We start from the raw sequence: 13,502 nt of genomic DNA, 5'->3' as shown, positions 1-13,502 counted from the left end.
TAGAAAAAAGCATCACAGTTCGTACACGAGGCCATTTTTCCCCGACATGGCTTGTGGAGGAGATAAAAGCGAAAGTTGAGTTAATGCAGCTGCAACAGTCGGACAGTTTCAACATGGCAGACCGTTTCGGGCGCATCTAGGGGTCGTTCGATTACATACGTACGAACAGGCCAATTTAGCTTGGAATCATAAGATGAGGAAATTGCACCTGTTTTTCGGTCTGCGCATTTGGAAATCTATTGGGCCCAATGTGTCCTGCGGCCATTCACTATTCAAGATATGACATTAAATACGAAGTGAGTAAGGCCTTTATATGTGTTTATAGACGATCTATGAATGGACAGCTTAGCTTATTTTCGGTAAACGGACATGGTCTAATGAAAAAATCTGTTTAAAAGATTCTACGCTAAGACAGAATAATTTCGGTGTCCGAAAATACAGGCCATACTCCTTAAGACCTATCGTAGTTTCTACTGTTAACAATGGTCTGGTTAGCGGAAGTCGATTCAGCGTTAGGTACAAAATTTGAAAGCGCCTTCACTCTGCTAAAAACGGCGAAAAAGCGGTAATGAGTGCGTCACAAATTGTGTATTTTGAGAGGCACCGTAAAGCTAAGTCGCTTCAAACCCCCCTATTTATTTGGAAACCAATACAGATATACTTCGATAGCAGTACGCCGTCCTGTGGCAATGCTTTGAGCATTCTGATTATTCATAAAAACTGCTTTTATTAAAAATGTTATTTTTCTCCATTTAGATACTTGGACCCGGACGAGTGACAAAAACAAGTGGCATCAGGGCAATAATCACGTCAATGATTTAACGAAACAAACATTTTAGTCGCTGTTAATTCTTGGACTGTTCATTCCCACAGGCTAAATTCGCAGCGGACTACCGCCGATTCTACTGAGCAACAATGCAAAAACAAAGCAGAAAATTTTAGACGTGGAAGTCGGTCAACATTTCTATCTAGATACTTGTTACACACGCTATATTGAGCCAACAAATGAACTTCGGTTCATTTAGGTGCACAGATGCGATAAAGGCCAAGCTACGGGTAGAAGACTGCCACGCTTGTAAAGGTCAGTCGATAGGTTCTCGGTGGCGATGTTAGGCTGTGATAGGTGGCAAAAATCGACCAAACGCATAAGTAGTAGACATAAATGCATGTATATACTCAAAATATTTTTACATCGTGAGAAATTTTGATGAATAATAATCTCATGTTGCAGTTGTTTTCAAAGACTTCGCGAGAAAGTTAGATTTCATCGTTTCGAAAGTACCTCACGATCCAAAGGTACTAAGTATTTGAGTGTTTTAGGTATTCTCAGTATGAAATTGCACAAAGCTTGCACGCTAATGAAAAATATGTGAGTAACGTATATAGAGTTAAGCTGGAACAGGACGACCTATCGATTCCGTTATCTACATATATTTGTACAGACTCAGCGAAAGCTAACAAGGCACGAGGAGGAATTAGTCTATAAGCAACTTGGGCGCGTCCTGGAAGATCGTATCGTGCCGTGAAGTTCTCAAGATGTGGACATAATCGTACCAGATCGCTCATAATCGAACTAGTGGAAACATCCGACATTAGATCGGATAGAGTAGGATTCATATATTTGTCTCAATTAATTTTACGGCTCGACGGTGGAGCGCTAAAGGGACACGGGGGTAGCAGCAGACAGCGTTAAACATCCTACCGTATCCTCTAACAGGTGGATAGAATTGCACGTCATCGAACTTATAATAGATAACATCTACGATACGTACATGAATATTTCCTTTCTAGCAAGTACGAAACAAGTGTACGCAATTCTTATCGAGTTTATTATGTGTATGTTATTTACGGCTTGCATAGTGGTCCAATGTTGCACACGTGCACGCAGTGCCCACACAACTTATATTCCCAATCATATATTCGGCTTAGTTCAATAAATATTCGAGTATTTCGTCTGCTCACTACGGTAATGACGAACGTTTCCCACGAGCGAGGTGCTTTGTCGTGTTGCTGAGGCCGCCGTCATTTTCGTTATTGTCGATATCGTTGTCGCCATAATAAGGGCGGTCATAGTCACAAGTCGACCGGCATATGGCCTTTTTCGTCACTTGGTCACTCGGCTTGGAATCCACTTGTGAGTTGACTGGTCAGTCTGTATGGCCCGATGCTTATGAGCGCGTGTGCGCTTCCTTTCTGTGCAGTGCACATTAAGTATACTCGCTCATGTATACAACATGGGTGCGGTTAGCAACGTTTTTATTATCGTTAGTGGTTCTGTTGGTGGGGTGGTGTTGCCTCGACAGCCGGCGCCAGTTGTTTAAACAGCACAAGCTGACTCACGACCCTGCCTTCCGTTGGCAAGTGGCAATGGAAAGTGAGCGGCTTTGGCGGTGAGGGCATCACGTCGCTCGTACGCACCGACAATGCAGCGGTTATTATCTCTTCCTTACCACTGGTGCAAGAAAGCAAGTGCGAGTGAACAAAAGAGGAAGGGAGGACAAACATGACAGAACGCAAAATAGAGAAGGAGATAAGAGAGAGGAAAAGAGAAAGGGTTGGTATGCCTTCTATTCAACAGATGCATAGGAAAATGACGGACACATAACGTTAAACGGTGCATCGTTGTTGAGGCACAGCGCGACATGGAACCAATGATGCAAGCAGGCTAGCTAGCTAGGCAGACAAGCAGGTAGGTAGCTAGACAGAAGCAGAGGCAACAGGAAATGCAACGTAGCTCAGAGCAAGACGAAACGCGAAACTAGTTCGCATGTTCGCCGACCACCGGCGAGTAATTATTGTTTCGTTCGTTCGACCCCATCTTCTACTTTGTCTTATCCCAGAAGGTGGGTCTCTGCATGCCTCCCTAAAAGATATGGTTCTGTCTACTGATGCTGTAGCGACATTCACCGCTCAGCCTTAGCTCCCTTCTTATCAGCCTAGTTTTGCCCCAGTCGGGCTGATCCTGACGATACGACTGACGCGAAGCGACCGCATCTGTGCTTTGTCGCGGCAATGCACCGATGCTGCTGCTGCTGCTATTTTTTTATCCAATCTATGCAGTCTCCGTCACTCCTAGTTCACTAATACGCTATCGTTGGCAGAGGCATGACAGATATACCGGTGGTCGGCTTTAATAGACCGCCGCACAGAGTTTGATTGATCGATTGGTCAATTGACGCCATGCAACGGCTGAGACTTTGCTACGCCCCTGTCTTGCTACTCCGCCCGCACAAAGATATTTTGACCCATGCGTAGTAACGAGGCTTCGGCGAAAAAAATATATCAATTAGTTGCAACGTATGGAAAATAGATGACATTCGAGACCATTTGAGTAGCTATCAGAAGCCGACCAGTTTGATGATGGTACTCCACCTGTCTGCAACAAGGATTAGCTGGATCCGCTTCTCAGAACTAGTTCTGGAAAGAGCGGTGCTTGTCTATTTCAGATGCGAGCAACCATAATTATATGGCCTGGGCGGACTTGTATACTTCAGCCGTGTGAGAGTGATTGGATAAAGTGGTCTACTAATGATATACAATTGCCGATAATAAGTTACTGTTACTGCATTAGGACCTATGGGCCGGGAAGGCGATGCGCTTAGCTAGCAAACAAATATGTTTAGCCTTGAGCGGCCAGCAGCTGTTGGCAGTGAATAACACTCAACATCAATGGCCATTATGTTTATCTGAGCGATAACACGCTGGTACAGTATCATCAGTGTCGAATAACTGATGTCCATGGAGCTGATTAGTGCTAATGGAAAAATGACCCGTCCATCGATCTGTTCATCGATACAAATCATGCTTTTATAAGCCTAAGAGGTCTCGCTTACAAACGTCGGCCTCTAGTTTTATATAGTTGCTCCGGTAGTTCGAGGCTTTTCGTACTATCGTGGCAAATATAGATGTGCACATCGAGCAAAGGCAGCACGAGCTTCATCCACTTTCTAACTATCTGTTGCTGGGTAGTCCCGATATTTTAGTTCGGGGAAACTCTATGCTAAGCCCCATATAGCATTTACGTTTATAATTTTCAATGCTGCTGGTCATCTTCCGTTCCCATGGGATCGGCAAATGGAACCTGTTGTTGTTGCTTCATTTACCTATCGCGAGTATAAGATAATAGTTACTATAGTGACAAAGTATCAAGTCAAAATTTCCGCTCTGCAAGAGCCTACTCTTTCATAAAATAAATGTTTTTTCTTTATGGAGAAACAGATTGCCAATTGGATGTGTACATAACTAATCTGCGGCCTCAGAATTCGTAACGTATATTCTCCAGTCTCGTTTAGTGATCGTCTGCAGGAAGAAGCCGTACCGGGTGGCGATGTAGAAAATGTAAGGTTCTATTCGATGTGTACACGATATTTCAAGGTTGCGTCGAATTGAGGTCGTCTAATGGCATATGCGGTTAGCCTGCCAATTCAATAATATCCAGAAACGATAAGCATTGAAAATTTATTATCTAATTATATATATGAAGTATAGTGAGCCTGCACGGTCTGGATCGCAGTAATAATGGTTATAAATGTTACGGCCTGTCTCGCCAACCTAATTTGTTTTACAAACAAACTCTTATAGATAACTTGGCCGAAATTGTATGGTAACCCAACACTCATCCAATACCTATTTATAAACCATTGTGTATAGCTTACGTATAGAAATTAGAAGACGTTCATAATTTATGGAACACGATATGGCGCAAATTACGTTGGGCAGCCTATCAAAACAAATCTAAGAATTGTTTGACTTCGTAAAAATAAAATATTTAAAAGTCACTTTCTTGCTACGAAAATTGCGCTTGAAGCGAACCAGATGGGATAAAATGTATCTCTTATTCATTCTCAGTTATAAGACAGTATTAATTATAGTCATAGTATTTTAATAAATCTCTTCACTCATAGGAACACGTAAATTACGGTACGGTAATAGAAAACTTTGTGTGAACTGGAAGTACTCTTTGTTAGCAACTTTCCAGATTACGCAAAAAGCACCTTCGTTAAACGATTTATTTGTCGATTAGAACTCCTCGTTCACCCATTAGGAAAGCAGATTTCCCGAAGATTAGCTGCCTATTTATTTAGCGATCCAGGTATCGTGAATGACGAAGTAGCTTTTAAACCTTAAATCAAACGTGAACGTGTCCTTACGATTCCAGAAGATGTTAGCAGGTTGCAAGCTATAAGATACAAAAAAAATGCACAAATGGTGCTATCTATAACACCAAATGCGCGCCATCTTCACCGATTACCTGGTCTCAAAGATAGAATTTATAAAAACGTTGGCAAAATTGGATTTACTTAAACGTGCGTTACGGAACACGTTTAAGAACACATAAACGGTCAATTTTTTCTCACCGAATTTGCATATAATATATTTCCATGAAGTAATTAGACTCGCAGTTAGCACAGCATGAGAAGTTTTCTATAGAGAAACTTTCCGACAGAACTCTATGTTCCGTTCTAGTTATAAACTAAAAGCGTAATTTTTGTTACCATCGTGGTTGAATATCGTCGACCCTCTTGAGACTAGTCACGCAGTCTACGTCCTTAGCAGCCAAGGTTCGCTGCCTTGACCCTGATCCTTCGCATTCGAACGACCAGGTTCGGTAAAGGTCGTCTAAAAGCTCAATGAATGTTCCACTGGATGCAAACGTAACTCGTAATCGGCTCCTTCTCTTTCCAACCAGATATAATTATTGAAGTGATTTAGGCAATGACCGAATACAATTCTATTTGACGAAGCTCACACTTCCGCTAGCCGTCACTAGGTTTTGATTGAACTGTGGACGTGGCAGAGCCCCCATTCTTTTCCCGTTTAGAAGATGGTAAACGCTCATTATATGACGCTGAAGTTGAAGAAAAATGCATCTTAACAGAAAGCAACCACCCAGATATCAATCTATTCGTTTTGAAAATGATTGTACGGAATCGCAGAAGCACTCACTCAAACTTTAAATGAAGTCGTCTTAGAGAAAATGTAACACAAAGCGTTGAAAATACGTCAGTCTATTTTAGCGTATCATATACGCACGTATATACATACACGCATACATCGAAATTGAATAAAACGCATTATTTTTTTCCCCTTTTCTCCGCAGCGTTTTATCACTGTCCTCTGTGGCAACCATCTTGATACATGTCTACTCATCACGCAAGATATCTTGCACTCACAGTCAGGCATAATCGCATTGTTGGCGAAAAGAGCAAGTCTACTCCTGAGCGCTAGGTTAGCTTAATCAATCCATTTTGCGTATTCATCCTGTTGCTCGTCTGTGTGTTTTTTTCAGATGTCCGAAAAGCCGCCGTTCAGAGCTTTGCTGTTACAGCTAATAATGCTGCTGCTGTTTACTCCGGCCAAACGTGACCGTCAACGGACTCGGACGGTCGTAACGGATGGAAGTCTCCATAATATGAAGATGTCGATTAATGGAGAAAAGTTCTTGTGTGATAGCTCCCGGCCAAGGAGAACGTAGACATACGAAAATGTTTTGAACTTCCTCCACTACAGAGTACGTACGGCATTGCAGGCTTAGTTCTTTGTCTGTTGCAACTGCTTCGGTAGCTGTTCCCATCAGTTCTCAGTACTTCAAACCTGTAACTTTCAGCCGCCGCCTGTCTAACTGACACTTTACTGGCCGACGTAGCGATATATATATATAGAAAAAGATCTAGCTAAATAGCATACTTGTACTAACGTTCAAACGTCATTGAGCAATCCGAATAACCATCATAATATTCCTACCATTGCCATTGTTTTATTAATCTATACGGTTGAATTCCAATAAACTTCTAAGTAACTGAACATTGTTTGGTTTACGATTAAAACGAACCGCGAATCACCAAACAAAATAGCTCGAATCACCTACTTGTTAAATTTTTGTTTTTAACCTATTTGTCCTTATCACGTTCTGTGTAATAGAGGGAAAGTGAATAGAAAAAGAAAAATGTATTATAGATGCTTTCCTGAGAAGTATAATCCTTACAAAAAAACACCACTCAATTAATTAATTTTCACCCTAATAGTATGTAAGATATTAGGTGGTCGCAATAGTTCGACAGCTCTTGTCGTTAGATGGCTTCAAAGTTACATATCTTAATATGATTCGGTGTTGGTACTATTTGAAAGCTGTCGTAGATGTCTTAAATACTAGATTGCCTTTATTCAGATTTAAGACAGCGTCTCGAAAATGAGTGAAATTTTTACAAAAGAAAAATCGCTATATTTTACAGTCTTACTGCCACAAAAATACTAATTCTGTCTAGGCCCTCAAAAAATGCGTGCAATTTATGACTGGGAGAAAACAATCCAAACAATGGTCCTGTCGGTTTGATCCTAAAAATTTCAATGTGAAGAATGCTTTTCGTAGTAGTGGACCTGTTCTCTACAAAATTATTACGGCAGCAGAGCAAGAGTGACCCGTGAATAGCCGGGATATCGCCGAGGATGTCTGAACATCCACCATGAAACAGTTTCAAACCATTTGGTGAAAGCTGACTATAAACCGGTGCACGATATTTGAATGCTACATAAATCACGATAAAAAAAAAGAACACAGTAGATTCTATCCATCCACGAAACTCTATAGAAGCATCGAGCCATCTCTGAAGAGGGGGCTATTTTGCTACAGTGATGAAAAATTAGTCTAATGTGGCAGTGACGGACAAAGTTATCGGCCAAAACCTAGACACACGCCAAATAAGGTGATTGTGTGCTTAATGCAACTGAAAAGGAATCACGGAAAGGCGTCGTCGTTCACCGCGAGATTTTTGCAAACCTTTGACTACTCGGTAAAAGTAGACATCATGATTGGCAAGTTTTAATGTATCCACCGTATACCCTGAATCTCACATCATCTGTTTCAGATTCTGCAGAAATTTCTTGATAGTGGTACTTGAGTTTCTGTAAAAAGATGCAAAGCTCACTTGTAGTAGTTTTTCTCCCAGGAACCGCAGACGTCCCACAGGGACAGTATTATGGTATTACCAGAAAAATTGCGAAAGACCATCGATCAAAGTGGCGCATATTTTAATAATACTGTTTTAAAATACAAAAAAATATTTGTTTCAATTTCGGCTTTAAAACCGTTCATATTTTTTCCAGCATCTAGTGTGTTCACGGGCACGCTATTATATGCATAATTTACAAAAAAGGAGAGTAAGTTTGATGGGCTTGTGACAAGACGGATCGTGATTTCGAAAAGGATAGCCAGGTACAAAGAGCCTGAGGTCTAATTTCTGATCACTATGTTACAGACACACTTTACGTGAGATAAAACCAGTAAATTTTAATTTGATACTTTATCCAGTTAAAAAGTCTAGAAATTTCGTCACATTTACCTGTTAAGGGGGTCATTGATTTTCACAAACCAGTTTTCTTAGCAAGTCTCTATGGGGACCGGTTGAATAATTATTACATATCGTACACACTCGGCGTGCTTATTTTCTGTGAACGCAACTCATTGAACAACACGTTTCACAATAAAAGAAATTCTAACTAAGTTTCCAAAAGAGTATTTACAAACTAGACTTCCGAACCGTCATATTGAATCTCGCTAAAAGAATAAAGACGAATATTAGAAAGCGCGTCTTATTAGTGCTACTAGTAAATGTTTAAAAGTATTACTATGTTCGAAAAAACCAATCTAAGTTACTCAATGGAGAGTAATCGTAGTCTCAGTAAGTAAATGTAATTTATACTTCTATACAGTTAATTTTGGCCAATATTATTCAAAAGAGCAATTGCATTATAGATCTATGTATGTTGCGTCGAACGCATTCGCTGACCTTCAAACGTCCGACCCAGAGGGTGCAAGATGTATCTAAACAAGCACAGAATGCAGCGAGAGCTCCATGAAGAGAAACGATTCCACTTTGGCGAGTCAACGAACCTCGGTTGAAGCTCACGTCGGGTCACCGTTATACTTCACACGAAGTTATAATTGTATAAATAACCGTTCTCATAATGCACTGAAAATAATTACCAACAGATATATGTAGTAAGATCTCATAAAGAGGGGACCATATCTCCAGCTCCTCACGCAATGACTCGTTTGTTCTACTGGCTGTATGCGTTACTTTTACTCAGCCAAAACACATAGATACAAATGTGATATTAATCATAGATTGTTTTATTATGAAATTTTGGAGAACGCAAGGCCTGACTTGAATTACGCCCCTTTGTTACTATCTCCATGAACTAAGCTATGTTTCTGCTTGAGATGAACATTTGTTATTGTCGTCTCATCTGTAGTTTTTGTGAAGACACCTTTACGATACGTTAATATCGAAGGTTCAAGAGATCGATTAATACGAGCTTCGCGATTAAGGACGGAAACGAGCAGGCTATGTAAAAGTTTTTGTGCTTGCGCTGGCTTTTATAAAAGTTCCACTATTGAGTTTACTGTGAAAAAAATAGATATAAAACAATTTTTTGAATTCTCAGATAAGCTTCCAGAAAGGGGTCGATAGTGACCGGTTGAGAGCCCCGAATGAAGGTGTCGATCAAAGTTCCCCAGGTTAGCGCTGACCGAAGTATTAATTTTCGCAGTCCTGAAAAATTTGACAAAAGGGGAAAAACTTAAATGACCAAGGAATATCGTAAATTGTAACAAAAAAATCTGGTTTTTCGAAAATTGTAACTTGAAAAACTAGCGAGTTTGATTTAAAAGTCTACTTTCACCCTGCATGCTCGATAGATTTTAATCGACTACTACGTAACTCTGGGTTTAGATATCGTATCGAAAGGATTGGTATTCAAGAACCACTGGAATTTTATTTTCTAATTGTCACTAACCTCTAACATCATCGTCGACTAATAGTAAGCTTCCCACAACTTCACAAAAGCAATTAACCCATAACCAAAATTAAAAAAAAAATTAGGCGTTCCATAATCTGAGAATTACTAACACACTTCCGCTAATATCGTTACTAAAATTGCTATCTATTGGTGAAAACCAGCAAATAATAGACAGACCGCACAACAAGCAATGCTATACCAAGTGAATGCTGCTTCAAGGCCAGGCGCGCTCTTGATTCAATTTTCGATTGAAGTTTGCGTGTACTCAGTCGTGCACATTGTTGGTAGCTCAGGTTGAACACAAACGCTGCCTCTCGTCCCATACACCTGTATGTAGCTATAAATATTATGCAGGCGCCTATAGCGTGACGATACTGACATTCCGTTCCCACAATCTGATTTGAGTTAGCACAGGATTGGTACATGGGCGATTCCTATATGAACCTGCAAAACAGGTAATATTTCAGAAAGTGTACAGATCTTTGGCTATCCCGGCATGCAATGGGAGTTGGGAAGCAGTATAAGAGTATCATCACCGCTCGTCTGTTAATCGGACACACGAGCCGTTTCAGTCCTTTTTCAATGTCTTTCTTCTGGACTGCCTAAAGACGACTGGCTCTAATTATTACGCATGTTTATGCACATGCGTGCGTGTAGGCATCTATAATCATATTATTACATATTGCAACTGTTCCAGTGACATCGTTTAGTGGTTGGGAAGTTTTAACATCAACGTTTCAGGAAACGTCCACAAGCCCTTCTCAGTCTGACGTAGTTTACTCGAAAGAAATTTTAGGAGACAAATTCGATTTGAAGTATACGACGCGTTTAGACTGATTCAATGATCCAGCTTCTTCCTATGAGGTATGTCCATGATAAGGTTAAGAGGGCTCATTAAGAAGAACGAATCCTAACTTGAATTGTTCTGACAAGGCATAATTTTTGGGTGCGGTCAGTGTAGTTGACCTACTTAAGGCACAATCTTAGTGAATGCCAAAAGGCATTAACAGCAAAACCTGCATTCGCATCCTTTGGTACCATCCTTAACGGTGATGACAGTAATAATAATTACGTCATTCTGTAATCGGCGTTATTTTCTATTCTGTAGAGAAACAATTCGATTCAAGGCCCACGTCCGTATCTGTAAGTTACAAAACGTCTCGGACGATTTTCTTTTCGAAATATTTAGACGCTTGCATGACAGTAACCGATTGGCAAATTATTTACTACATCTCATGGGTAACACAACTGCATTTGAAGTAGGTATGAGGTTCACGATTGCCACTGTTATAGCTGGACAACGAACGACCAATACAGCAGGTCGTGTCAATCGGTAATTATGCTCTTCGATATTATAGCCGTGACTACTACCTGAAATTCAAGAACATATAAGTCATCTACCGAGCGACGTTTTTCTTTAGTTATTGCTTTACAGAGCGTTTCGTATAAATTGGGACTAATCTTCTGTCGGTTGCATCGATGTGACTACTTTTTCTTTTGCATATGCCAGAGGAACATCTTTCCCAGACGAGCGTTTATTTAATGCAACTGCTATTTGCCTATACCTAGACTTTAATTCGGGTCCTACATCGATCACAGATAACTTCCGAAAATTCCGCTTGTAAGCTCGTGAATAGTAAGTGGCGTGTAAGTTCATCAAAGCCTCGTTTAGGCACGCCAGATGCAGCATAAACCTTAAATGCTTTTTAAAAATTTTACATTGACTAGGCGTTAGGGTTTATTTTCTCGGCGAAATTTGCAATAGATACACCTGAAAACAACCGCTCTTTTTTGCACCAGTATCAACGCAAACGGTTTGTTGTCATTCACTTAGATTGTCAAGCCCTTTCAAACCAATCATTCTGGATGTTCGAGTTTTCTCCGCGGAAATTCTTCCTAACGTTCTTTTAAACCGCATGGAAGCAGGTAATATGAGGTCGTTGGTTCACGAAAACGAAACAAAAAGTATCTTGGAGAGGGCTTATCCGGGGTAAAGACATTGAAAATTGGCTAACCTTTGCTCACGTTCTAAAACGGGCATCCTGTATTCATCATAGCAGGTTATACTAGTTGATTTGAAAAGAATTGGCTTCCTTCCGTAATCCCTGTCCACCATAACAAGCGACCCGCCAAAATGTATACATTTTATCTCGATGATTACATCCTAAAACTATATATATAAAAATATGAAATTACTGATATAAAAAAGGCTACCAAACTTTGCAATGTACTAAATTGTTGCTTTATCTCAATCTCCAATGTTTTAACAAAAAATTGACCTCCCTGCTTGGACCCTTTATATAGCACTCATAAATATTTAATTAACTTAAAATGGAAATTTAATCAGTTTTTTCGAACTTTGGACACGCGTAGAGAGGGGTGGGGCTACGAACCAGACAACGATATGGGCCCTGTACTCGACGGATACTCATAGAGAAACTTTTTACCTTTTGTAATTATAAATAGTACCTGCCCCGACTGTGGATTTCTTAATACTGCCTGTTCTGTTAGTGCTACTGTATTGACTATTCCATCGAAATTCTCTAGTCTACACCTTTAATCTCCATCCCAACCGACTGATAATTGCTAACGCAAAAAGTAAACTTTGGATAGAAAAAAATCCGAGTGGATTTTGGCTACAAATCGCAATGGCATCTTCTATATATATGCGAGACATCTAATATTTTTAGGCGTTATATTTGTTTGCTCTTCATAAAAAAAAAAACAACATTTCTGCGAATGCAAACGCTTCAGAGATATAATTGTTCCGTTCTGGAGTCTCTCGCAGAATTTCCTATTACGCTGTATTATTCATAAACCTTCCTTGCTATTTAAAGCGGTTAAAAAGGACCACCAAACGTTTTGATACAAATCCATCCCCTATTTTTATTTATACTTGTAACAGGCTCAGATAAAACAGGTTATGTAAAAATGAACCACTCCGATTGATCCTGCGGAAAGCTTCTAAGCTTCATAAGGTACATGGTAGATTACGCCTCTTCCACCTTTGTGTAAAATACTACAATTATGAGGCCACTGAATATTCACCAAAAACTGAAAAATCCTGAGTCCTCAAATCGTAAAGCTTTAAGCAGACGAAACAGTAGAACGTGCAAAGCAAGATACATAAAAGGCCAGCAATACGAAGTGCGTTTTAAGGTCTGAAGAAATAAGTCATTAGCGATTGTAGGCCGCATAAATGTAACCTTTGAGGTTCGTAGAATCATCCTAGGATTACATGCGATCAAACACCTTATAGGCTGGTTACATTATTATTAATTAGTGGCTTTTTGAACAGGTAAGCACAAAGCTAACTACAGATGAAGCAAATAGTGTACAAGTAATGCGCCAATTCAACAGATCCAGTTGGTGCTAGAACGGACTCTGACAATGCGAAGATACATCTCCATATGCAAGCTTTAGACGAACATAAAAGACAATCACGTTTTTCGCCATCACGATCAATTAGTTCCTTTATTAATAAGTTTTTTGACGACTGGTTTAGACCTCGAGCGTGTACAAAACGGTCACACCACCTACGTCAATGTGTGGTAGCCTACGTTCCATATATATATGCATGTATAATGCATAATTATACACTATTATACATTATACATTTGTTCGTAGGCTTGCGTATGTACATATGGTTACAACAATACGAGTTAACAAAGCAATAATAACTATTTTTTTCAATTATATCTATA

At 39.9% G+C, this 13,502-nt stretch overlaps 1 long non-coding RNA gene across 1 annotated transcript in view; it reads left to right on the top strand.

Moving 5' to 3' along the window:
* The first annotated feature begins 1,790 nt into the window (after window positions 1–1,790).
* Window positions 1,791–13,502, top strand: part of LOC111263782 (uncharacterized) — a 22,855-nt gene continuing 11,143 nt past the window's right edge. Inside the window, exons 1-2 of the long non-coding RNA XR_002682435.2 lie at window positions 1,791–2,689; window positions 6,290–6,511. This is a non-coding gene — a long non-coding RNA (uncharacterized LOC111263782). The remainder of the gene's footprint in view (window positions 2,690–6,289; window positions 6,512–13,502) is intronic.

This window comes from Varroa jacobsoni, unplaced genomic scaffold, assembly GCF_002532875.2.
Source record: "Varroa jacobsoni isolate VJ856 unplaced genomic scaffold, vjacob_1.0 scaffold_790, whole genome shotgun sequence".
Classification (NCBI taxonomy): domain Eukaryota; kingdom Metazoa; phylum Arthropoda; class Arachnida; order Mesostigmata; family Varroidae; genus Varroa; species Varroa jacobsoni.
This window is presented reverse-complemented; position numbering and strand designations above follow the sequence as displayed.